Raw genomic sequence first — 26,581 nt, 5'->3', positions numbered from 1 at the left:
TGCAGAAGCTCCATCTGATGGCATGGCTCCTTCATAGTTCCAAACACACAAACTAGCTTGTCCTTCTGCCCAGTAGACAAGACTCCACTCATAAGACTTACCTGCAAAAGTGGAAACGGTTCTCCATATGGTGCTCCAACAGAAACTTGCCACCCCACCTCACACCTCTCCCTGATATCTTGGACTATCTCTTACAACTAAAAAAAGACTGACTATCTCTCAGCTCTATCAGAGTACACCTCGCACCTCACGTCAGTTAATATCTTCTATGACACACTGGATGGGTTTTCAGTTTTCACCCACCCCACCATAAAACGCTTCCTCATGGGCTTTCAAAACCTTTACCCTGAGATTCACCTACTCACAGCTACCTGGAATCTGAATCTAGTTCTCTGGGGTCTCATGAAACTTCCCTTTGAACCTGGCTACCTCCTCCATACTACACATGTCCATGAAAGTGGCTTTCTTAGGCGCCATAACGTCGGCAAGAAGGGTCAGGGAAATAAGCGCACTAATGGCCTACCCTCCCTACATGATTTTCTTTAAAGACAAGATTACGATGTGACCCCAACCCAAATTTCTTCCCAAGGTGGCATCCACCTTCCATCTCAATCAGTCAATACACCTACCTGCATTCTACCCCAAACCGCATAAGAATCCACAGGAAGCGGCATTACAAACTCTTAATGTCAGACGTGCAATTGCCTTTTATTTGGACAGAACTAAGGCATTCTGCAAATCCCCTAGACTATTTGTCCACTACCGAACGATCAAAGGGTGCTGCTATTTCCAAGCAACAACTCTCCAAGTGGATATCTGAATGCATTAGGTCCTGCTACCAGACCCAGAATGCTCAACCCCCCAAAGGGCATCAGAACACACTCTACTAGAGTGATGTCAACATCCGTTGCATTCCTGAAAAATGTACCTATTACCGACATACACAAGGCGGCCACATGGGCATCAGACCACATGTTTGCCAAACATTACGCTATCACACAGGACACTACAGCAGACACCATAGTAGGCCACACAGTACTGTCTACAGTTATCAGTGACGCAACTCCAAAGTCCCACCAACCATAGTGGGTACTGCTTCACATTCACCTGGAGTGGAGCACCTACAGGGACAACACTCAAAGAAGAAGAGAAGGTTACTCACCTTGCAGTAACTGAGATTCTTCAAGATGGGTGTGTCACTGTGGGTGCTCCACTACCCACCCTCCTCCCCTCTACTTTGGAGTACGAATCAGATGACTCTATGGTAGAGAAGAAACTGAGGGGGTGCGGGACATGCACACACAGACAGACCCTAACGATGCCGCAAGATAACAGCTGAGCACATGCATCCCGACCAGGCACTGCTACCAAAGATCTCTAACCAACAGCACCAGGATGCACCGTCACCTGCAGTGGACCACCCTCAGGGACATACATCTCGAAGAACCTCAGTTACTGCAAGGTGAGTAATCTTCTCTTATGTGTGGTGCTGATGCTAATTCAGAGTCTCCTTGTTTGTACTTGTGCAATGGCTAAGAGCCAGAACTACAGTACCACTGTCGCCAGGAAGTCAGTCACTAAGGACATGCAATGCAGAAAATGAAGACAAGGCTGATTGGCATAAAGCACCATGCCCACACATGTTGTTTTTTGCTTAAGATATGATCTCTGATCAGAAGATCTTCTAATCTAGATTCATTGGGGCAGGTAGAGGGGGCTGAGTGGTGAAACAGAAGGAAGTGTAGTTATGTGATTAATTAAAATACAGCAGTGAGTCAGAAAATCTGGGTTCTATTCCTGGTTCTGCAAGCAGCTTCCAATGTGACTTTGGACAACACCGCCTCTCAGCTTCAGTTTCTTAATCAGCAAAACAGGGATAATGGCTTTTACCCATCTCACAGGAGTGTTGTGAGGCTAAGAGAATGCACTTTGAGTCACAGTAGCATGGGGGTACACAAGTGTAAAACGTTAACAGCACATTAGGTTTCATTTTGGGAATATTTTTAGGAAAGACCAGTTTGACTGGGATGAAAAATCTGCGTACTTAAAATGGATTAACAGAAGCAAACATTTATTACTACAGTGTTTTTGCTGAGGAACTTATTTTTTGCCTTCAGCAACTCTGAGAGTAGCTTCACCTTTCCAGTACCGCAAACTCAGGTTCAAAGTTCAGGTGGAGGCTTTACATTCTTATACTGTAGATTGGAGGTTTCTTTTGATGAATTTGCTCAAGAAATGGAGTGAGCTTTATGTTTCACAGGCCATATTTGTATAGGAAAAGAACTCTGTATGTGCCTTTTTAGGAACTCTGTTGACTGAAGACAGAGTCAATACACTAACTCTCACTACTCCATTCACTTCAAGGTTATTATTTATAAAACTGCTGACTCTTGTAAGAACACATACCTCTCTGTGTCTCCTGATCCTGCCTACATCTCAATATAACAAACTGCAGACAGGGTAAGTGACCAGGGCCTAACGCCCCAAAATCTCTCCTTTTGCAGAGGATCACACGTAATACCAAATAAGTGCTGCAATGTCAAAGCAAGAAACCATTTGTAGTACAACCTAACCCTGCTGAAGAGTTTTGTGGACCCCAAAGAAGAATGTCAGACTGATAGCTACCAGCAGTGAGATTATACTACCTCCCACCAGGTAGGAACTCTGTCTTCCAGAGTCACAATGAAGTGGCTCTCTGGGTGAGGATGGAAGTGCCATGATGCTGGGTTACAGATCCCAGTCCTACTTCTGATGTGAGCAGCCAACTTCCTCCTGCAGAGCATCATGAACCTGATGTAACCCAATCCAACCAGTAGGGATGAACAAGGAGACTGACCTAAACCATACACTGAATTGATACATCATAACATTTGCTTGCAGCTCCCATTTGGGATGTCACTAAATGCAGCATTCTGGGGAACAGAGTATTTCCTTACATTTCAAGGAATGCTGGGGTGGGGTGGGGAACAGGAGCAAGTTATTTTGAAGGGATACCATTCCCACACTGTTTTGTTTGTGGTACAAAATCATACCTTTGTATCACAGCATGTGATCCTTTGCATGATTGTTGTGAAATGTGGCATGAAGTATGTCCTAAATTGACTTGAGAGCAGGACAATAGGCAACCAATAAGGGACAAGTGGTCACCTTCCTGGGATGGATACCATTGGTAAACCAGAAAGTGCCAAGTGACAGTTAATTAAAACCTTTTCCTGTGCAGAAGACCCCATAGCCTCTTTCCTTTGTGTTCATTTCAGTTTTGAGACTTCACCATTAAGAAAGATTATTTACTCACTAAACCCAGGGACAAAGAGTTTTCTGTACTTTATACAATAATGAAATATCTTAGCTTTTGGTTGCCCTGAGATGTGGGTCACTAATAGAACAGACTGCTGCCAGCATGACAGTTGATATCATTGCTGGCACACAAAAAACTATGTTCCATAAATGTATGACCGTAGAATCATAAAGAGACATCCAATTCTAGGATAAACCAAGTGCTGTGTGTTTCAGAAAAATATTAACATTCTGCAAGTGAGAGGCAAAAGAAAGGGTTGCCTGAGGGACTGAACGGCTGGTTTTCTAATTTCACCCCATAGTGTTGCTATCTGAAATGGGAAAATTGACATCCAAGAAAAATGTTCTAATACATAACTCTAAAGTCTGTTTCAATTATGGAATGGCCTTCCCCCTGAAGCTGGAGCTCCCTTACTGGAATTATTCAAAATCAGGGTGGACAAAACATGTAGAACAGAGACCATTCATTCATGCCCGCACATCTCAGAAAGACTGATTCTATGACTTAATATGTTTTTCCAACCTTAATATTTACCATATGATTCTGTGATCACACAAGAATCTGAATTATGATGCTGTATCCAAAACTACACTGAACAAAGAATTAGAAAATATACTGAAAGGAACAATCCTGCCCTGGATTGTTCCTAAGAGTTCTTTTCCATTTCTGATTTCTGTGATTTAGTTCCAGTTACCAATTGGTTCCAAGCTGTAACTGTGTACACTTGGAGGCAGTCTATTGTTTGTGGCTTTTACAGAAAATAGGTTTCTGTATCATCCAGTCACATGAATCAGATGTTAATGTATAGAATATAACCAGAGCCCATGCCTCTCAAATGTTCCTCACTTCAAGGGATGTTGCTTGTTTTAGTCCTAACTTCCATATGTTCCACACACAATTGGTGTCCCCTCGCTACCTCTGATTAATATTGTTTGCAGCAGAAATCACTCATGAAACTTTGACTAAATTATGGAATGCATTATTCATGGGACCAGAATTAATCCCACAACATTTTGACTCTCCTGAATGAATTATTGCTTTTGTGTCCTTCATTTTATCTCACATTGCATCCCCCATGTGGGCCTTGGCACAGGGAGAGGCATGCCAGAGCCCTGTGGATCCATTCTGTAGCTGAGGTTTTCATTTTGTTATTGTATCAAGAACTTGGACGTGAAAGGGTGCCTCTCGTCACAAAGGTACATATTTTTCAACTCAAAAATCCTTTGAGACTTCAATGCAGAGGAAAGGCTGGTGAGGGGCTTTCGAACCCCAAATTCTAGCTTCCAAGCTTGAAGAATACCTTAGCTCACTGATACTGAAACTGAGGCTTGTGAGCCACAAGTGGCTGTTTAATTTGTCTCCTGTGGCTCTCTGCGGCACATGGTATTAAAACACTGATTTAATTATTAACCAATCAGGATGCTTTGACTATGTTATTAACCAATTATAGATGATAAAATAATAATTCTTGGTCAGTGTCAGGGCTGATTCCCCACTCTGGCACTTGGAGTGCAGAAGGTGGGGGCCTGCAAGGATTCTAAACATTAATACTGGCCACTCCAGGCTTATATTAAACTCCCAAGGTTACAGCTTCTCTCTGACCTTGGATAAGTAGATGCTGTCCTCACCCAAGTGCAGAACCACTTTGAGAGCCCAGGAACGCACACTTAGGAATTCCTTCCTGTGGAGTACCCTGAAGCCCTTTCACCCCCACCCCCACCCCTCGGGGAAGAGATGAGAAAGAGAAAAAAAAAAGGAAATCAGCTGTTCTCACCAGCTAATTAAACAACATGTGTACAAACCTCTTAAGACACAAAAATCCAATTGTGTTCTTAAAAAAGGTAAAATTTATTAATAAAAAAAAGAAAGAAAATACATCTGGGAACTCAGGTTATTGCTAGATTTTAAAAGAGCAACTACAAGGATTAAGCCCCAAGAATAGCTTTCTTGAGGTCCAGTTTAAAGGTCACAAGCAAAACAAAAGCACCTGGGGTTAGCACAGAGGAATCCACAAGCCCTAATGAGATAAAAGGGATAAACTTAATTGCATCTGCCTAGACATTTCCTGATCTACTTACATATCTGGGGTTTTAAATGAATAGTTTCTAGGTATGATACTGATTATTTTTTTATACCTGGCCAAAGCGTCTTACAGCATAGCTGCTGCCTTGTCTGCCTCTCCCTGGGAGAACAGACAGACAAAAGGGCAGTCTTTTTAATTTAAAAAAGTTCTAGCCTTCCCATTGGCTCTTTTGGCCAGGTGCCCACTCACTTCCTTTTACCTGTGCATAGCAGTGAGACTTTTTAACCCTTTACAGGTAGAGCAATTAGAGAACAGCTACTAAGAGGGATTCTATAGCTACTGGCTGGCTAGGTATCCATAAAAGGGAGCTACCCTGCCCCCTTCATTTATCACAATCAGTCATTTTGCTTTGAGAATAACAAATATATCTAAATATTTCCCCATCATGCTGTTTAAATACAAATATGTAGTAACTAAAATAATGAATTCATGCTACTGTGGCTCTTTGGGTAATGTTGATCGCTAATTTGGCTCCTGAACACTGAGGTCTGAATATCACTGCCTTAACTGAACAACATCTTTGTAGTAACAGGAGTGAAATCTTTGAAAGACAATGAAGTACAAAAGTATTATGATTACCTCTTGTATCTATACATCTCCTCTTTCCCTTGTAAGGCCAAAGATGCCCATTGTGGCCTCAGTCCTGCAAAGAGAACTGTGGGTCGTTCCCTGTACACAGATGGTGCTCCAATAGGGTTTTGGGGTCGGAGTGTGTTGTTCTCTTTGCAGAATCTAGGATCTATATTTACCTACTACTATTTAAAGTGAATATACAGTAATGCAGGTTGCTTTAAAAATGACATTTATTCACTGAGATTTATCCCAGAGCTTCCCAGAATGAAAAACGATGCATGCTGTGATCTGTTTCCACTGGACAAGTTTGAATCAAACATCTGTTAGTTTTCCTTTTTCAAACGCCCTGATGAAATCTGAAATGCCTGTACAGTGCACATTCCTTTGCTAATTAAATTCCTGGAAGGTTGTCTCATGAATCAGATGCTTTGTGGGGAAAGAACACAGACCATGCTTTGATGCAGCTGGAAAAAGGACGGAAGACAGGTATGGAGCTGTTCATGCACTTGATAACTTCTGGCTCCACTGAGACTTTCAAAAATATTTAATTACCCTTGCTCTTTACCAAGATGCTAATTTCCTTCCACCTACCTGTGCTGTTATGTGGAAAGTAAACTGAAAAAGAGATTTTTGCTATTTATTCAACTCATCTGAAAGCAGAACTTAGGTGTCAGCTACCAAGTAGAGAGTATTTTTGCAGCCTGCAGAGGGAACTATATGGCGTATCAACTCTGTTTTTCTATATAGCTACATGTATTCATTAAAATAAAATTATGGGGTGATCTCTTTTGCATCCTCCCTGCAGTTATACCCCCTTGAGCTACAGCAGTGGTTTTCCACCTGTGGTCCATAGAACCCTGGGCATCCGCAGACTATGGCTAAGATTTCCAAATGGGTCTGCACCTCCATTTGAAATTTTTAAGGGGTCTGCAAATGAAGAAAGGTTGAAAACCACTGAGCTACAGCACTGTCAGAATCTCACAAGCTAAACAGGATCAGGCCTAACTAGAACTTGGATGGGAAGTTGGTGTGGTATTCTTCCCTCTGAGTCACTAATACATTAACATGGTATAAGGAGGTTCTGTCCTTTGGGTAAAATACGAAATAGGTCCTGATCCTAGAAGGCCCCCTGGGGGCCTAGTCAAATTCAACTTGTTTGATTACATTCAGGCTACATAAATATCTCCTGCAGTTTCAGCTGGGGATGATATTCTTCATTGCCTCTCCTAAACTATGGAGCAGTTTTGGTTTGCGCTATCCTTATACTTAGAACATTTTTCTAATATCTAACTTAAATTTCCCTTGCTGCAAACTAAGTTGAATAGTTCTTGTCCTACCCTGAGTGGACATGGAGAACAACTGAGCATCATATTCTTTATAAACAACCTGTTACATATTGGAAGCCTTACGTCCCCTCTCAGACTTCTCTTCTCTAGACTCGGCATGCCTAGTTCTTTCAACCTTTGCTCACAGGCATGTTTTCTAAACCTCTTATTTTTGTTGCTCTAGTTTGTTCACATCTTTCTGAAAGTGTGGTGTCCAACTGGACATTGCACTCCTGCTGAGGATTCTCCTGTGATGAGCAGAGTGGGCTCAGCAGGGATACAAACTCCTCATGAAAAAGAAACAGATTCAAGTATATGGTCTGACTTAGGACCCATGGATATCTTCATTGAAGCAGGCACAAATGGATATTCATGCATAGGTGATCCACGTTCCTGCTTTTAATCTGTTTGCAGACAGTTGAGATGTTCCTTGAAAATCCCAGCTACTCCACAGTAGTGTTACTATCACTATGAGATGAACATGCTAAGAGGGAGATGGAATATGCATGGAATGCATCTCTACTGTGTCCCATGGAATACATCTCATATTACTTCTGGGGGAATTCTGTGCCAAAACATTAAAAATTCTGCACCAAAAATTTAAAAATTCTCCACACAATTTTTTACAATTCTGCATATTTTATTTGTCAAAATAAAGCAATATAACCACATTGGTTTCAATTATTTTGGTAATTTATTTAAACTACAATACAGTTAATGGAGAATGGGAAGCATTGGAGGAAATCCCCAAACCCTCTTTGTCTAATAGTAATATAGCTAGGTTTGACCCTTTATTTCTAGTTATTATTCAACAAATATATGCAGCCATATGCTCAGTGTTCCATCATAGGCAACTTAAGAACAAGTGAGGGCTGGGGAATCAAACTCACAATTTATATGGGCAATTGACCATCTCTAGAAAGGTAACAAACAGTTCATGGAGCACATTTTGATAGAACATTTTTTCAATCCAAAAATTTAGACAAGTTCTAATTACTAAAGCACCACAAGCATTTATAAGGCCACACTGTCCTTTACACCACTCTGGCAATGTAAAGGAGCCTTTTTACACCTGTTTTATACTCCTGGAGGAATTCACAAAGACAATGGGAACAATTCACTAAGCAGGCAGGCTGCTACATTCTGCTCTGCCTGAGGGGATAGAGCCTGCCCCACACCTAACTCCTCAGAAACACCCCAAAGTCCTGCCACTCCATGCCAAGTGTACCATAATAGCAAGCAAGAGTAACAGAGTAGCTCTCTCTCACAGACACACGATTGCCCAGCCCCTCCCTGCAGTGATTTATGTCTCTACTGGCTGCTTCGTGTGCCTGAACCGACCTGCCGGGGAGGAGCGCATGACTTCTCTTGTGGCTTCCCTTTGCTTCACCATCAGAAGTCATTTTTCTGTGGGGAAGCAAAGAAATCTGCAGGGAACATGAATTCTGCCCATGCGCAGTGACACAGAATTTCCCCAGGAGTAGCATATGCATCTCTACTGTGCCCCATTACCAATCGAGAGCATGTCAGCTCATGCACTTCCTCACATTCATAAAAGGGCTCTTCAGTATCTATGAACTTCTCTGGATCCTCTTCCCTGATTCTCTGTGCTGTATAAGCCAAAAGTCAGGGACCTTGGAGGTGCTGATGTGCTACTATAAGCTTCTCAAAGTAATCATTTATGGTGTTACGCTCAATGGGGATTTTTTTAAATGTTCATTTCTTGATCACAGAGAGTAAGTTAATGATTCTTGTCAGAAAACTCTTGGGTAACTGAATTGTAGTGGTCAAGTTTTATTCTCAGTACTAGTGGTATGAATTTGTCACAGCTGATGCCAACAAAGTTGCTTCTGCTGTGCACAGGTATAACAGTAGCGTCTAGCCTTATTTAAGTACTTCATATATAACCATCACCACAATATGAACTTCTGCAAAAATATAAAAGTTACTAATCTATACTTCCAATCTTACCTGCAATTTAAGATTTTTTTGGTCTGGAGATTTACGTAATTAACATGATCACATTGTTCTCATAATTTTACATCAGTAAACAAGATATACTATTGCCAGTTCATAAAGCAACTTGGACATTTGTTCATGTTGAAAGATACTAATAGACTTATATGGGCAAGAAAATATTTACTAACGTTTAATGTCTGTAATGATATGCTACATGAAATATCTACACAGGAACTCAGAACTGTAATGTACCACAAATATTTCAGGAAGCTTTATTGGTTATGCATCTTTAACTTTCACACACACAACTATCATAAAAATGTTAAGATGTTACATGTGCCTCATTCTTTGGACTGATTGCTATCATACAGTCTTTGAAAGAAACAGGTTTCTGTTTTAAATGAATTAGGGCCTAGAAACGCTTTATATAAAAAGAGAAACTAGCAAGCTTAGTGTGCCGAGTTTCTTTCTGAGCCAATATGGTTTTGTCTTGGGTGTGTGAAAGTGACAAAGCCAACTTTGGTTACAGTACAGTAGAACATCTGCAAGTCATTTACATACTTTCAAATGTCACAGTGATAAATACATACTGCTCTGTGACAATTGGAAGGTTATGTTTTAAAATGCATGCTGAAGAAAAAGCATCCGAACAAGACTGTACACAAAGGAAAGCATCACAAAAAAATATTTAGATGGCAAATTTGGAGAAAACCCATTACAGTACATTTCCAAGGATTTGAGAGGAAAAAATATTCCTATCTTAACAGCAGAGTAAACAAAATTATGCTGGAGCTAATTTATATGATACATTTAGGTTGGTGTATATAGGCATAGCCATTTGTCTTTGGAAATGTGTTACAATGGTTCAGCTGCAAATGGAAATGAGTTTGCTGATCAGTTTAGGCCCTATTCGAGTCCCACAAACCAGGCCCTAATAGAAAGTTCAGTATGGATAAAATTCATCCAAGTACAGAGGTCTGCCTGCACATGGCCATATACACTGCTTAAGCCCTGAAGATTTACTCCCTTCTTAAGTATTTATAGGTCTATTCTACAGCGGAGAGGATTTTATCCCAAGGTGTGATCTTGCTGGTCCTCTCCAACTGAGGTCACTGCAGGGCAGGCAGTGCTCAGTACCTTACAAAGTCAGCTCACATATCCTTATCTAATCAAAGAAATGTAGGGAAGGGACCTGGATAGGTCATCTACTCCAGTCCCCTGCACTGAGGCAGGACTAAGTATTATCTAGAGCATCCCTGATAGGTGTTTGTCTAATCTGTTCTTAAAAACCTCCAATGATAGAGAGCTCCACAGCTCCACACCTCCACAGCTTCCCTAGGCAAATTGTTCCAGTGCTTAGCTACCCTGACAGTTAGGAAGATTTTCCTAATGTCTAACCTAAATCTCCTTTGCTGTAATTTAAGCCCATTACTTCTTGTCCTCTCCTGAGTGGATAAGGAGAACAATTTATCACTTTCCTCTTTATAACAATCTTTTACATACAGTACTTGAAGACTGTCATCATGTCCCCTCTCAGTCTTCTCTTCTCCAGACTCAACAAACCCAATGTTTTCAGTCTTTCCTCATAGCTCATGTTTTCTAGACTTTAACCATTTTTGTTGCTCTTCTCTGGATTTTCTCCAAATTTGTCCACATCTTTCCTGAAATGTGGTGTCCAAAACTTGACTCCAGTTGAGGCCTTACCAGTGCTGAGTAGAGTGGAAGAATCACTTTTCATGTCCTGCTTACAACACTCTTGCTAATAGATCCCAGAATGAGGTTTGCTTCTTTTTTTTTTTGGCAAGAGTATTACATTATTGACTCATATTTAGTTTGTGATCCACTATAACCCCCAGAACCTTTTCTGCTTTACTCTTTCCTAGGCAGTCATTTCCCATTTTGTATGTGTACAACTGATTGTTCCTTCCTAAGTGGAGTACTTTGCATTTGTCCTTATTGAATTTCATCCTATTTATTTCAGACCATTTCTCTAGTTTGTCAAGATCATTTTGAATTCTAATCCTGTCCTCCAAAGCAGTTGCTTGGAATCATCTGTAAACTTTAGAAGTGTACTATCTATGCCATTATCCAAAGTATATATAAAGATATTGGTCAGAACTAGACCCAGGACAGATCCCTGTAGGCCCCCTATTGATATGCTCTTCCAGCTTGACTGTGAACCACTAATAACTACTCTTTGAGTAGGTTTTTCCAATATTTCTGTAGCTTGTTTATGAGAAGATCACGTGATAGTGTCAAAAGCCTTACTAATGTTGAGATATATCACCTCTACTGCTTCCCCGCATGCTCAAGGCTTGTTACCCTGTCAAAGAGGGTTTCCCACAATTGTTCCTAGACCTGCTATGAGATGACATGGTGCTAAACATACTAAAAGCTGAGCCTACACCTAGCACACCTACCACAGGTAATTCTGATGGAGTGTCAGCAATGGTAGGAGATGTTCAGAGAAAACTAGGTATAGATTGAGCCTATGAATGGTAGTGTCTGCCCAAGAGTAGTCCAGCAATGCACCAGCAGGGGATGTTGTAAATCAGGATGAAGGTGTTTGGAGGAGCTGCCTATACTTTCAGTCCTTTTATATCTTTATGAGCATGAAAACTGCTTTAAATATTTAATATGTATTAAAAATTGGTAATAGCCACCTTTAAAGGTGGACTAAAAGAGGTCTATAAAATCATGATTGGTGTGGAGAAAGTAAATAAGGAAGTGTTATTTACTCCTTCTCATAACACAAGAACTAGGGGTTACCAAATGAAATTAATAGGAGGCAGGTTTACAACAGACAGAACAGAAGTATTTTTTCACACAACGCACAGTTAATCTGTGGAACTCCTTGACAGAGGATGTTATGAAGACCAAGACTATAACAGGGTTCAGAAAAGAACTAGATAAATTCATGGAGGATAGGTCTATCAATGGCTATTAGCCATGGTGTCCCTAGCTTTTGTTTGCCAGAAGCTGGGAATGGACAACAGGGGGTTGATCACTTGATGATTACCTGTTCTGTTCATTCCCTCTGTGCCACCTGGCATTGGCCACTATGAGGAGACAGGATACTGGGCTACATGAACCTTTGGTCTCACCCAGTGTGGCCGTTCTTATGTTAAAGTAACTCATGTTGGAGGAAAATATGTAATTTAAAAAGTAAAGTCTGAGTAGCTGGGGATGGGAGGGGGGGGGGTTGGTGGCTAATTGTATAGCTAAGCTTCTAGTTCTTATCTGAGCCATATCACAGAGACCATAACCTTACCCCTATTTAGTGAGCACCTGGCAGCTTCTGAAATGGGTTTGTTGGTTTCTGTCCTGTTTCTACATAATTAAAACCATCACCATGATTGGTGTCAACCCTTGTTGACAGTTTCAGCAGCATTGCCACAGTACAGGTGGATCTGCCCAGTGGGGCATTCCTTCTGCAGAGGAGAATCCCATATACAAAGCTGCTGGAGCAGCTTCTATGCCACCCAGTCCCAGTGTAAGCGGTGTGTCTCATTCAAAGGAGATGTGGCCAGTGAGACTCTGTGCCCAAGTAAGCCCTGACTGCCAGAAAGAGCTCTATGGACTCCTGGCAGCCAGTGCAGTCAAACCAGCCTGGCCCCAAGCCATCCAAAAATCAGAAGGTGGGTTAGCAGTCTTGTGGTCCACTGTATCAAAGGCTGAAGAGAGGTCCAGCACTATGAGCAGGGAGGTGTCGCCTGATTCCATTACCTTGGGGAGGTTGACTTTTAGTGACCCTTGAACAGTTTCTGTGCTGTGTCCTGGGGTGAACCCTGATTGTGAGGTACCCAGGATGCTGGCTGATGTCACTGATGTCACATGTTGTTGGAGATTGGTGGGTACTGCTTCCTCCGTTATTTTGCCCAGGAATGGGATACGAGAGATGGGATGGCAGTTACAAAGATATGGAAGGTACAGCATTGGCTTCTTGAGGATTGGGTGAACTATTACCTAGTTCAAGGAGTTTGGTAAGTGTGCTTCTCAGAAAGAAGCAGACACTTCCATTAGTCATGGGCATAGTTTGCTAACTTTGCTAACTTTTAGCAGCCGGGAGGAGCATGGATCTGTTTAACAGGTGATGGCTCTAACATTTCAGGACTTCTTGAGCTTTGGTATGACCTCTCGAGGTCCCTTCCAGTCCTATAATTCTATGTGTGATGGGGCAAAATTCAGTTAGGGGTAGTGGGACAGATAATACAATCAGGGCTAATCCCAATTAACTCCATATGTATTCAGTGGACCTCAGCACTGATGTATACAGCTCTTCAGTCCATACTTGTGTCTGATATCTGGGCTGTGCAGTCTCAGATGACCATGGGAGCAGATAAAGTGGGTTAGAGCTGCTTTCTCTCCTCACATCAGGCACCAAGCCGCTATTCCTCCTTCTGCACCAAGCACAGTTCAGCCTGGGGAACTGGCCTGTAAATGTCAGTGTAACCATGCTGCGATACATCACACACACAGTGTTATCAGAGTGGTCACCAAAAAGGAAGGTGTGATTCTTGTACTGGCTGCTGTCTAATCTTGTTAACGTTGAGCTGGTCAGGTTTTAAAATAAACAGAGGACTAAAAGGAATGCTTTCATACTGGATAGTGAATATATTTGTGTAGCCATTAAATTGCAGACAGCAAGATTAGAAACATGGTCTTAAAGAAGGGCATGGGCTCAGTTCTGTATTGACAAAGAGAAAGAATAATCATTGGAGAGATAATTTCACTTAAGAGGCTGTCATGCCTCTAACAATAGTAAATCCATTTGGATAAAGCACACTTCTCAAGACGGGTGCTCAGTTCTGAGGTGCATTGCCAAGATATTGTTAGGAAATACAAAGTCTGGAAAAAAACAAAGCAGTGTAGACAACAATAAAGAGACGTTTGACTGGGCAGTTTGATCCTGATTAATTTTCCCCTCATTGTCCCAAATTTTAGAAAAGGGACCAATAATGAATAGCAAATGTTAGCTAGATAGGTCAAACCAGGATATTTTCAGGATTTAGGTTTATGACACAGAAGCATTTATGTGTCCTCCGTAACCCAAATTCATCCCTGCAGAAAATGACTGAATACAAGGACCAGGCACTTGGTCAAAAACCTTAAGTTACTCAATGAATGTAAGGATTTACATTTTATTGCATACTGACAAGTACAAGAGAACATTGATTGTCCATTAACTGCACATGCCATGTTCTGTATCACTGCATCTGCAAGCCTATGTTTTGGAATGACTGAGGCTTCAGTGACATTGCTGTCACATTCCAGCTTCTGAATCACTGAACCTGTTGGTTTTGCATCTCTTTGAGCCTAAGCAATAAGATTTAATGAATCCTTGATCAGCAGCAGCAGCAGGTTTTCTTTAAATAGCTCCTCTCACCTATGGTCTTCTCAGGATTCACATTTTCATTGGGACTTAAGGCCAGAACCTCAGCCGTTATAAATTGGAATAGCTCTATTGAACCTCAGTGGATCAGTCTTCTGCTCTTTACACAACATATATAATTAGGGCCGTACCAAATTCGTGGTCTATTTTGGTCAATTTCATGGTCCTAGGATTTTTTAAATCATACATTTCATGATTTCAACTATTTGAATCTGAAAAGTAACAATATTGGAATTATCACGGTCCAGACCCAAAAAAGAGGTGTTGGGGAAGGGGGTTGCAAGATTATTGTAAGGAGGGTTCTGGTAACTGCTACGCTTACTTCTGCGCTGCTGCTGGCGGCAGCACTGCCTTCAGAGCCCGGCAGCTGGAGAGCAGCAGCTGCTGGCTGGGAGCCCATTTCTGAAGGCAGAGCTGCTGCCTACAGCAGCACAGAAGTAAGGATGGCACTGTACAGTATGACTCCCCTTTCTCCTGCTCTGCTGCCTGCAGTTGGGCCCTCCGTCAACAGCTGCCCCACTCTGGCTGCCCAGCGCTGAAGGCAGTGCAGAAGTAACCTTGCGATCCTCCTGCAACTCTTTTTGGTCAGGACCCTCAGTTTGAGCAATGCTGGTTTCCCCCATGTAGTATTTGGTAAAAGCACACAAAGGACCAGATTTCACAGGGGGGAGACCAGATTTCACGGTCCATGGCGCATTTTTCATGGCCGTGAATTTGGTAGGGCCCTACATATAATATGAAGGAAGCACCCAGGGACAATGGGGTTCAAACAGCTGTGTTTACTAACTATACAACATGCAAGGACTAGATACAGATATGCACTGGTGCTCTGGCAGGGTTCTGGTGACTTCTGGAACATAGGAGACAGTGAAGGCAACTAGAGGGCTTGCAGCCTATTTAAGGGTACTTGCCAGTTCCTGTATGCTACAGGAGCTATGATAATTTACATCAGCATAGGATCCACCCCAATATTTTTTAAACAAAAACGGAGACATCTGGACATGAGCTACTTCCTGTGTTTAAAGTGTACCACCACTATCTCACAAAGTCCATGTTGTCCCAAGCTCTGGGAATCAAACTTTTACTTTCAGAGGGCAAAAGGAATTTTCTGTGCTTAGCTGCTAAGGAAGAGTCATGCTTTCAAATGCAGAGTATTTACAGATTGCTTTGGCTATACAGGTAATTATGTGAAGCTTCAATATCTTAACTTCCTCTTTCTTTTGAAGATTTAAGATTTAGTTCTTACTATGAAAATGAAAATATAACCACAATCTTCTAAGAAACCTACATTTATAGAACACAGAACATAGCAAATGGGGATGATACAGTACCTCTTTGTATCTTTTCCATCTAGTTTATGGGCTGTATCATAGTGCAGTTAAGATATATAGGATGAAACCCAACCCTATTGATATCAGTGGGATCAGCATTTCACCCATACTTTGTCAAAGTCCTGCAACTTTTTAGAAATATTTTTATCCTGCACAGAGGATGATCTTTCTACCCCACTCACCCAAGTAATTGCAAGGTAGGTATGAATCCTAAATGGAGTAGGAAAAAGAAAAGGGGTATAAAAAATTGAACCGTCAAAATTGATTTGTTTACCATTATCATCAATACCTTAAACAGAAAGTAGTCACAAAATATAGGCTTTTGTTGAGAAAAAAAGGCAAGAGAAACTTGTTTCTTGCTTTTAAAGACAATCTTTTTGGAATATAAAATATGTAGCCCAAAGATATACATTCCAGAAAGATTCAGAATCCATGAATACTGAGACTTTGCTTTTGTTGAGTAGCAGAAAATTACCTTTAACCACTGTGAGAAGACTGTAATAAGTGGAAACAGCTGCCAGGTAGACTCTTATGGAACTGATGGAGAATCCTGAACACTTTAGGACTAGTAGGTAATCCAGAATAGCTGGTATTGAATGGGAGGGCCAGAATGAGGTACCAACACTATAGCAAGTCCTCCAGGAAGTGTAGAAATGCCACACTTCCTGTGTGCTCTAGATAAAGTTTTTGGTTTTCTGGGACATACTTCCTGATGGAACAGAAACAGACACCCAGGCCAGTGCATTTATAGGCAGCAGCTACACAGACCAGTAGAAAATTTTGTTACCTCATTTCTGTACATAATTCCTGTTCACAATGACGAGTTTATCTGCTCGTCAGTGGGATACCACAAACCCCACTTCTTCTTCAGGACTACGAAATAATGTGGATAAAGCCCCTTGCTCTGGAACTCCATGGATATTTCCCGCATAGCACTCAGTTGCAGAAGGGAGTCTACCTCCTTTAGCAGGGCCTTGTGACAGTGGGTCCCTGAGAGGCATGGGGAAGGTGGGTAGGGAGGGACAGTATCCCCTGTCCACTATTCCAAGAACCCATTGGTCCAAGGTTATCTGGTTCCAGGACTGCTGAAAACAAAAAACAGATGATTCCCAAATGGAGGGGGGAGGGCAGATCCTGTGGTTCTGTGCAGCTCTCACCTGCTCTGTCAAAGCTGCTGGTGCAGGGTGCATGGCAAAGGAGGAAGGGGCATTGGGTCTCTGCCTCCTCTGGAATCGTTGCCTCTTCTGGGGGGCTGTTACCAGAGGCACGCCTAAGTTTTTTTGCCACTGGGTTTAGGCTAAGAACTAGAGAAAAACAATTGCATCGTGTACAGAGATGTGGCCACTATAGGGGATCTGTCGTGCTCCCACAGGTGACAAAAAGTGACTGGAAAGCAGCTGAGGCTGCTTCACTCTTTATGTCCGCTTTCCCTTGACTATGTCCATAGTGCATATGAGTAGTCTTGATGCACTGTGAGTAGGAGAGAGACAATTTTATCCAGGGTTTGCTGTGCAAGTTCTACTTTCTAGTTCACTTCTACTAAAGTGTACTAAACAATCAGACCTCACATTCCCATTATTTCATTCTGCTATGTATAAAAATGGTATACAATGGAGAGAACAGAAAGGCAGAATTCCCCAGATGGAGATGTTCCAATTTAGTGAAATCTCCAGGGCACAAGGAACCTGCAGAATCTGAGAGAAAACAGATATGTCTAGGCTGTCACCACTCTTCTTTGCTGTGATATTACTTTGCTAAGAAATGCATCATTTTAATTTATTAACTTGATTCAGTTTTTCACAGGGCTGCTTTCCAGCATCATGTATTAAAGAACTTGCTTGGTTTAAGTTATTTCCCCCCATTCTAGCTTTCTAGAACTGTCTCGGATGACCACGGTTGCTATTTTTGTGCTTCACTTTCTCCAAAAGTAATGAAATAGTATTACTTCAGGGGATGAATCAGCAATTCTCTACAAGAATGTATTTACTTTTTATGTTTGCAGCCGATCAAATATTGCAAGTGCAGCATGCAGTGTTGTTCAGTTCTAAGCTGTAGATTGATTAATCAGTGATGTGAATACATTAATTTCCAACCTTTAGTAAACCAAATCATGCATTACACTGTAACATTCTGGCAGTGCACTGAAAACTGTGTACAGCACACTGGAAGTGTGACAGAATTCACCCATGTACATTTTCTAGCACATTAATGCAGATACACACTCTCTCTCTCTCTCTCTCTATCTTGGGAAAGCAGACATATCTTGTGGAAGACACATATGTAGTCAAAATCACTATCTATTACAGAGTAACATCATTAAGCTTATTTAGACAAATAGATTACCTAGCAAATCATACCAAGCTTACATACATTGCCAGTTGGGCAGCTACAGAATGTATCTCCTCCAAGGTTACATTTGAGGCATGTTAAAAACTGATATAGTATATATGGATGTGAACTAACACCTTAGCTTAGCATATCAACTGAGCATGATATGTGAAGTTCTGAACCAAGCACATCAATCAGTGAATGTGACACATCATCATCTTTCTAGATCTCTGGTGATTTCATTATGACTGTGTAATGATGCCCCTGATTGCACTGTCTGCAGGGACTGAACCCAGGACCTGAGGATGTAAGCCCTGCTGCTTGAATTTAAAGATCAGATTTTTCAGAAAGTTTTTAGTCATCTAGTGGGATTATCAAAAGCACCTAAGTGGGTTAGGCACCAAACTCTAGTCAAAATAGAGGTGCTTACCTAATCTAGTTAGGCACATTTGAAAATCCCTATTTTTCAGCCAGATCTAGTCCCAAAATATGGTGTTAGAGGAGACACCTTGCTGATGAACATGCCATCTTTCAGAGGAGAAATCCAAGGTTCTGACCATTGCCGTTAAAGATCCCAAGAATACACATTAGCCTTAGGATCCACTCCACATTTCAACTGAGCTAATTACAGCCTGCCTCTTCAAATTAGAATCATAGAATCATAGAATATCAGGGTTGGAAGGGACCTCAGAAGGTCATCTAGTCCAACCCCCTGCTCGAAGCAGGACCAATTCCCAGTTAAATCATCCCAGCCAGGGCTTTGTCAAGCCTGACCTTAAAAACCTCTGAGGAAGGAGATTCTACCACCTCCCTAGGTAACGCATTCCAGTGTTTCACCACCCTCATAGTGAAAAAGTTTTTCCTAATATCCAATCTAAACCTCCCCCACTGCAACTTGAGACCATTACTCCTCATTCTGTCATCTGCTACCATTGAGAACAGTCTAGAGCCATCCTCTTTGGAACCCCCTTTCAGGTAGTTGAAAGCAGCTATCAAATCCCCCCTCATTCTTCTCTTCTGCAGGCTAAACAATCCCAGCTCCCTCAGCCTCTCCTCATAAGTCATGTGTTCTAGACCCTAATCATTTTTGTTGCCCTTCACTGGACTCTCTCCAATTTATCCACATCCTTCTTGTAGTGTGGGGCCCAAAACTGGACACAGTACTCCAGATGAGGCCTCACCAATGTCGAATAGAGGGGAATGATCACGTCCCTCGATCTGCTCGCTATGCCCCTACTTATACATCCCAAAATGCCATTGGCCTTCTTGGCAACAAGGGCACACTGCTGACTCATATCCAGCTTCTTGTCCACTGTCACCCCTAGGTCCTTTTCCGCAGAACTGCTGCCTAGCCATTCGGTCTCTAGTCTGTAGCGGTGCATTGGATTCTTCCATCCTAAGTGCAGGACCCTGCACTTATCCTTATTGAACCTCATCAGATTTCTTTTGGCCCAATCCTCCAATTTGTCTAGGTCCCTCTGTATCCTATCCCTGCCCTCCAGCGTATCTACCACTCCTCCCAGTTTAGTATCATCCGCAAATTTGCTGAGAGTGCAATCCACACCATCCTCCAGATCATTTATGAAGATATTGAACAAAACCGGCCCCAGGACCGACCCTTGGGGCACTCCAGTTGATACCAGCTGCCAACTAGACATGGAGCCATTGATCACTACTATTCCTCCTACAACTTCAATACTATATTATATTTCCACTTCATTTCCAGTTCTAAACTGTTGTGGTGCTTTGGAGATTAAATTGTTTCTAGGATAGATATCAGTGATGGGTGATTTAATCCACGCATATCCCTTACTAGCTGATGAGACTCAGCGATGATAAAATTCTTTGAGATCAATGTACTATTATCATTAGCAAAGTCAGCAAGAAAACACAAGTTAATTTATGTGTTCTTTATAGCCATTTATGTGGACTGAACATTCATAGGTGTGTAAACTGTAGCAAATAATGCATATGATTAATTTTGTCCTTTTCTCTGTTTATGAATTATCTCCCAATGGAATTGGGTTTTTATAAGTATATTATTCAAAATTTGATGGACATGACAAAGACAAATATTTCAGCTTCCTGAATGAATCAGCAACATCTTTGACTGTTCACTAGTCATTATTTTTGGTATGTGATTGGTCACCTAAGTCACAAAGTGGTGTTTCTGATCTGACTGGACAATTAGAACTTTTATAAATCGGAGGTGGGAAGTCAAAGATTTCAAGACGACTGCACAAACTCCAACGACAAAACAGACTCTTGCTTTCCACAGTAAAATGGAACAAACAGTCAACAAGTTTGCATTTTTACCCAAATAAATTTCCTGGACAGTTTTGCAGAAGTTCTAAGTTCAGTTCTAAGTCACTTGCTTGCTTTACACTTCAAAATCGCCAAATATTAGGGATTAATTGGATTACTCCTGTCTCCATGATGATTATCAAAGCTGTAAACTAGATCAATAGCCAATTCTTCAGTACTTGCGTGAACAAAATGGCAGTCCAATTCCACAAACCTACAGGGCCAAATTTATCCCTAGTGTAATTTTGTTAACTTCAGCCTAGTTACATACAGGATGAATTTGGTCCAAAGTTTATCAGCTGGAATTTTTCTTTTAAAAAAATGCCATTGTATTTTTCTTGCATTACTGATGTTTTGTCTGATACAAATGAGGTGCATTAGCCCATCTAATGCTTTTCATGTTTCACCCAAAACAGTGACAACGTTAGCAGCCTCTGGATGATCTAGAGACGAGGCATATCAAGAAAGTCAGTTTCAGTTAGTCCATAATGCAAATTTATAAAAAAATATATTCAACAACTTAACATAGGGAAGTTCTTGACTTCAGGATCATTGCTTCCATCTGCTGCTATAGAAAATCATGCTATTCAATCTTTTAAGTGCTTTTTGTACTGCATCCATAGCAATTAAAGTCAATAATTTGTATTAACCTTAAGATTATTATGAGATATTTATCATATGGCTCTATGGAAACCTCAAAAATGTTAGTTTAGAAACTTTAGGCAAAGGGCCATTAAGAGAGATTGATCTGAGATTTATTACATATCATTGATATAGACCTTCTGACCTTGCAGAATTATCTGATCATGTCATTTAGAAAGAAACACACCTCAGTGTCTAGTTCTCTAGCTTTATGCATCCTGGCCATATTTTGGACCCTTACAAGTTTGATGGATCTGCTTTTTTCCCCACCACTAAATCCTCCCTTTTCTCTTCTGCATTGGATTTAGATTAGAATTTACAGACATGGAATACAAAGTATTTGCAGTGTGAAAAGATAGCCCTCCCCTTGACAAATCCAATCTCAAGATACAGCTTGTTTAAAGGAACCTAATGCATCCCCCCTTAAGAGAAAACAGGGAGCGATTTAACGCTACCACTGAGGAATCAGTGTTTCATACCCTTCCAGATTAGTTCAGTCCAACTGCATGCGCACTCTCACACACACACACACACGTTAAGGAGATACAAACACTGCAAAGGAGAAACATGCCTTGCATGCGTAATCAATATAAGGCTTCCAAAGATTATCTTCAAAAACATCCCTTCCTTCTTCTATCTGAGTAAACCACGATCATAGGATGCCATTTGGGACAGGCATGCAAACATCTCAGCATTGTGCGTGCAGTTCTCAGCACAGCTTCCTTTGCTGTTATGACTGTCATTATCCTGATTTATCAACTCAGCTTTATTTCCTTTGCAGCCAAGTTCCCAAATCAGTGAGGCCGCTCTTTGAAACACTGGATTTGAGATGGTCGTTTGCTCTTTTCATCACTTTTTCTCTCAAAGACATTCATTTGCAGCATCTCCAAAATAGGAGTTAAATGCCTGTCTTTGTTATGACAGCCTTGGGCCCCGCTGCATGTTTACTGTTTAATTATTATTTGTTTTAAAATACTGCGTCTTCAACCTTGCATCCCTTATGGATTGATAGCTGCAAACCAACAGTGCCGTCCACTGTTTTCCCACAACAGTGGTATCTTTCGCCACAATTCTTTCCTGAGAGAGTCTTAAATTGATTACACTAGAATTAGTCCATTAAACACTTGGATGCCTTGCATGAACAAGATTTTTTTTTTTAAAAAAAGGCTAGAGGCCAAGTTAAAGTCAGATGGCTTTCCAAGTGAGTTCCAAACAGATGTCAAGCAAGCTCTCAATTGTGGCTAAAGCCACAATTCACAGAGTTCTGCACAAGGGCCAGACAGACACAGCCCATATGGATCTGTTTACAAGTTTAGGGCCTTAAAGAGATCTGCCTCTCCAGGTCCTCCAACATTTTGATCCCTATAGTCTTTACCTTCTCAGGCAAGCCCTTGTTCTGTTTGGTGCCCAGTTGTTTCAGTTAAATGAAATCTCCAGGAAGTTGCATAGCAGAATGGCACAGAGAGAGAGATGAGGAGGGGAAGGTGAATGCTAGACTAATACCGAAACATACAAATTTTAGCCTAGGGCAGGAAATATATTGGATGAGAGGTTTTGTTCTTTGTTGTTGTTTTTTTAAATTAATGGTTCTGTCTTGAACAGGTCTTTCTGAGCTTAAGAGGAGTGATTTATTTCTTCCTAGAAAAAAACAAAAGGATGATTATAAAATTAATGGTATATTCTACAATCCAGAAAGGGTTGTTGTAAAGTTAATAATTGAAATATATGTAAGTTGTATGTTTTGTTGCACAGCTGTATGGCTTGCCAGATGGGAGCAAAGGATTCTAAAATCCCATTAATGAAGGGAAGGTCAGAAGTTGGGGCTTCTTATACCCAATATGAACTTTAACCATATGACTGTGGCCTTTTGGGAAACATAGTTTCATAATTGGGTGGCCATTAAAGTTAAAAAAAATGTGTATTAAAGAGGAATGATGAGAGTGACCTGCTCTGCTTGCAGCACAAGTTAATTGGGGTTTTTCCCCCTCAATGAAGAAGATTTTAGTTCTTCTGGGTGAGAAATTATGAATATTCTTCTTCCATAAATAAGACTGAGCTAAACGGGAAGCCGTTTTTAGTAGGGTTTAGTATCTCCTTGAACACACACATAGAAAAGGCCTAGTGTGGGGAACTGTATTAGGTAGAAATGAGTTTAAGCTTGGTTCTCTTGTTAGCAAGTTGCTGACTTGATTAGAACCCTAGTGTAGCCAGAGCCATAAGCAGTACATTACCATTTTAATTTATTAGACTAACGTACATACCATGATTGGGAGAGAAAAAGAATTTCAAACACAAGACCACCACCATGATCATTGATGGAAAGATCAGAGTCCTTTCTGTTTTCACGAGCTGGACTGGTCTATTACCTCACACTTGTATCTCTCTCCCCCTCTCCCAAATTTGGATCAGCAGTGTTACCAGCTCTAGTGATCTCATCACAAGTCTCATGATATTTGGTGTTGTTCTTAAAGCCCCTATTCCTGTGGGCATGTGAACAGATGAAAATTTCTGCTTCCATTTAAGAAGTTAGTTTCTGGCCTTCATCATTGTGGGGAGAAAAGCTTGAAAATGTGATCCACGCACTCCCTGAAGGATCAGAAACCAGAAGGCAAAGAGAAAGCACCTCATTTTTAAAAATAAGTCTGATGATTTTTAAGCCAGTTTCATGATTTTGGGAGCTTAACTCCTTAGTTTTGCATAGTTGGGGTTGGCAATGCTGGATCACTGAAAGTAAATCAGGAGAGAAAAGCACAGAACTGTATGCTAAGGAAGCCTCCTGCTATGCAGATGACACTCCATAGTCTTGATATAGCAAGACAGACCTGTGGCCAGCTAGGGTACACAAACTCTGGAAGGTTGTGGATACCAGCTTCACGGCAGGCCAGCCCACTCAGCAGAACAGGCAGCTTGCTGCAGGAGGCAGAAACCAAAGAAAGCACAGCTCTCTGCCCAAGAATGGGAGAGCCGACTGAGCGCAAAGGGCATGTAAATGACTTTCCCCACCTCCTACACCATGTAGTTCCAGATAGCTGCACTGAGTGCTTAATGGCCCAAGGGAAATTCTGCAGTCCTGTACTGCTTTGGGGGCCCAGCCTATGGACCAGTATTCTTTCAAATTAAAACAAATAGCTGAGGGAGGAGATGGTGCAGGGGGAAGAGACCTTCCCTTCCTCATTATTAAGGTGGGTCTCTTGTAGCGATCACATCAATAGTGTGTCATCCTCCACTATTGGGAACTCTATTCTCATACCAGTTGATTTTCTTTGTCAGAGGATGAACGCATTTCAGGGGAGTGGGAGGGGTTAGGCCATTTGTTCTTCTCCTTGGCTAACAGAACTCTAGCTCTCACCCAGGGAGAGGCATACACAGCAGGAAGCACTTTCTGCTTTCCCTCATTCTGGCTGCACAAAGGGACGTGTTTTTCCATCTTTTGACTGGCAAAAAGTAGGACAGGGCTCTGTCTACATCCCTCATATTGATCTGTGGGAAAGGTAAACTATGGTGTAGAAAAACAAACCAGTGATACTTAAGGCTAAAGTTAATATTAGAGCAGGAAATCTTGCTTTGAATAGTTTCGTGCTGAGAGGTCTGCTTCTCACTCCCCAGCAGTCACCCACAGAGTGGCATGGGCTATTTACTGCTTTAAGAAAGCACCTATGTTCCCACCTTAGTAGAACTCGCCCTGTTCACATGCAGCAGGGTTTTGAACAGGTGCATTCTGAACTCAGTAGAAGGTGGAATGACATTGTCCCTGTTTCAGTGTAAAAAACCCACATTCCAAAAACCTATTCTGAGCAGTTCTTAAGAAACTTGGTCTGGCTGGGAATTAAGACCAAGTTTTTCAAAAAAAGACTGAAGTTAGGCATCTAAATCCTGCAGAATGTTGAGCTCTCTGGTCCCAATCTTGAAAAGCACCTAGGCCCCAATTCAACGAGGAATTTAAATACATACATAACCTTAAGCACAAGTAGGTCCATTGAAGTCAGTGGCATTACGCACATGCTTAAATGCTAGTGCTCTCAGCATCTTTCTGTACAGAGCTGGTAAGTTCTTAAATAAACACTGGCTTATTCTAAAGAACAGTGAATTCCATGAGAGTCTTCAGTGGGAGTCATTTCCATTGACTAAAATCAGTGGTTTTCAACCTCAGGTATGCATACCCCTGGGGGTACACAGAGGTCTTCCAAAAGGTACATCAACTCATCTAGATATTTGCCTAGTTTTACAACAGGCTACATAAAAAGCACTAGCGAAGTCAGTACAAACTAAGACAGCAGTTTGCACATTGCAGTCTGGGCTCTCAAGTCTAGAGGTCAGGTGGACTTGAGAGCCCCAGCTGCAGCCCAAGCCGCAGAATCCACAGTGTTATTTTTTTAATGCATTAATTCAAGCTTGTCTGTGGTGTACAGATACCTTAAGTCAGTGGTTCTCAGCTAGGGGTACACGTACCGCTGGGGATCCGCAGAGGTCTTCCATGGGGTACATCAACACCATCTAGATATTTGCCTAGTTTTACAACAGACTACATAAAAAGCTGTAACTCACGAAAGCTTATGCTCAAATAAATTGGTTAGTCTCTAAGGTGCCACAAGTACTCCTTTTCTTTTTATAAAAAGCATTAGCGATATCAGTACAAACTAAGATTTCATACAGACTATGACTTGTTTATACTGCTCTATATACTATACACTGAAATGTACGTACATATTTATATTCCAGTTGATTTTTTATAATTGTAAGGTAAAAATGAGAAAGTAAACAATTTTTCAGTAATAGTGTGCTGTGACACTTTTGTATTTTTAGGTCTGATTTTGTAAGCAAGTAGTTTTTTAGTGAGAGGACACTTGGGGTACGCAAGACAAATCAGATTCCTGAAAGGGGCACAGTAGTCTGGAAAAGTTGAGAGTCACTACTTAAATGGACTTTTGAATTAGGACTTTAGCGAGTGGACTTCAAAATTGCTGAACACCCAACAACGAAGGTCAGGTTTTCTAAACTTTTTATCATTTTTGTTGCTCTCCTCTGCATTCTCTGCAATTTGTTCATCCAAAACTGGACACAATATTCCAGCCGAGGCCTCACCCATGCAGAGTAGAGTAGGACAATTACTTAACCTTTTTCGCAACCATGTCACATTGTTGGCTCATATTCAATTTGTAATTCACTCTAACCCCAACATCCCTTTCAGCAGTAGAACTGCTGAGCTAATTATTCCTAGGAGGAAAGGTTGGGCATGTTTAGTCTTGAGAAAAGATTTATCAGGCTCCCCTTTAGCCTTCAAAATGTTAAGAACTGTTAAAGAGATTAGTTATCAATTGTTCTCCTTGTCTTACTGTCAGTCAACAT

General features: G+C 41.3%; 1 long non-coding RNA gene across 1 annotated transcript; it reads right to left on the bottom strand.

The window, feature by feature from the left end:
* Positions 1–14,363: 14,363 nt before the first annotated feature.
* LOC140895787 (uncharacterized) lies at positions 14,364–25,926 on the bottom strand. The gene is made up of 2 exons (XR_012154356.1): positions 23,497–25,926; positions 14,364–22,873 (listed from the first exon to the last, which is right to left on the bottom strand). It is a non-coding gene; the product is annotated as an uncharacterized lncRNA (long non-coding RNA).
* Between the last annotated feature and the right edge of the window lie 655 nt (positions 25,927–26,581).

This window comes from Lepidochelys kempii, chromosome 11, assembly GCF_965140265.1.
Source record: "Lepidochelys kempii isolate rLepKem1 chromosome 11, rLepKem1.hap2, whole genome shotgun sequence".
Taxonomy (NCBI): domain Eukaryota; kingdom Metazoa; phylum Chordata; order Testudines; family Cheloniidae; genus Lepidochelys; species Lepidochelys kempii.
This window is presented reverse-complemented; position numbering and strand designations above follow the sequence as displayed.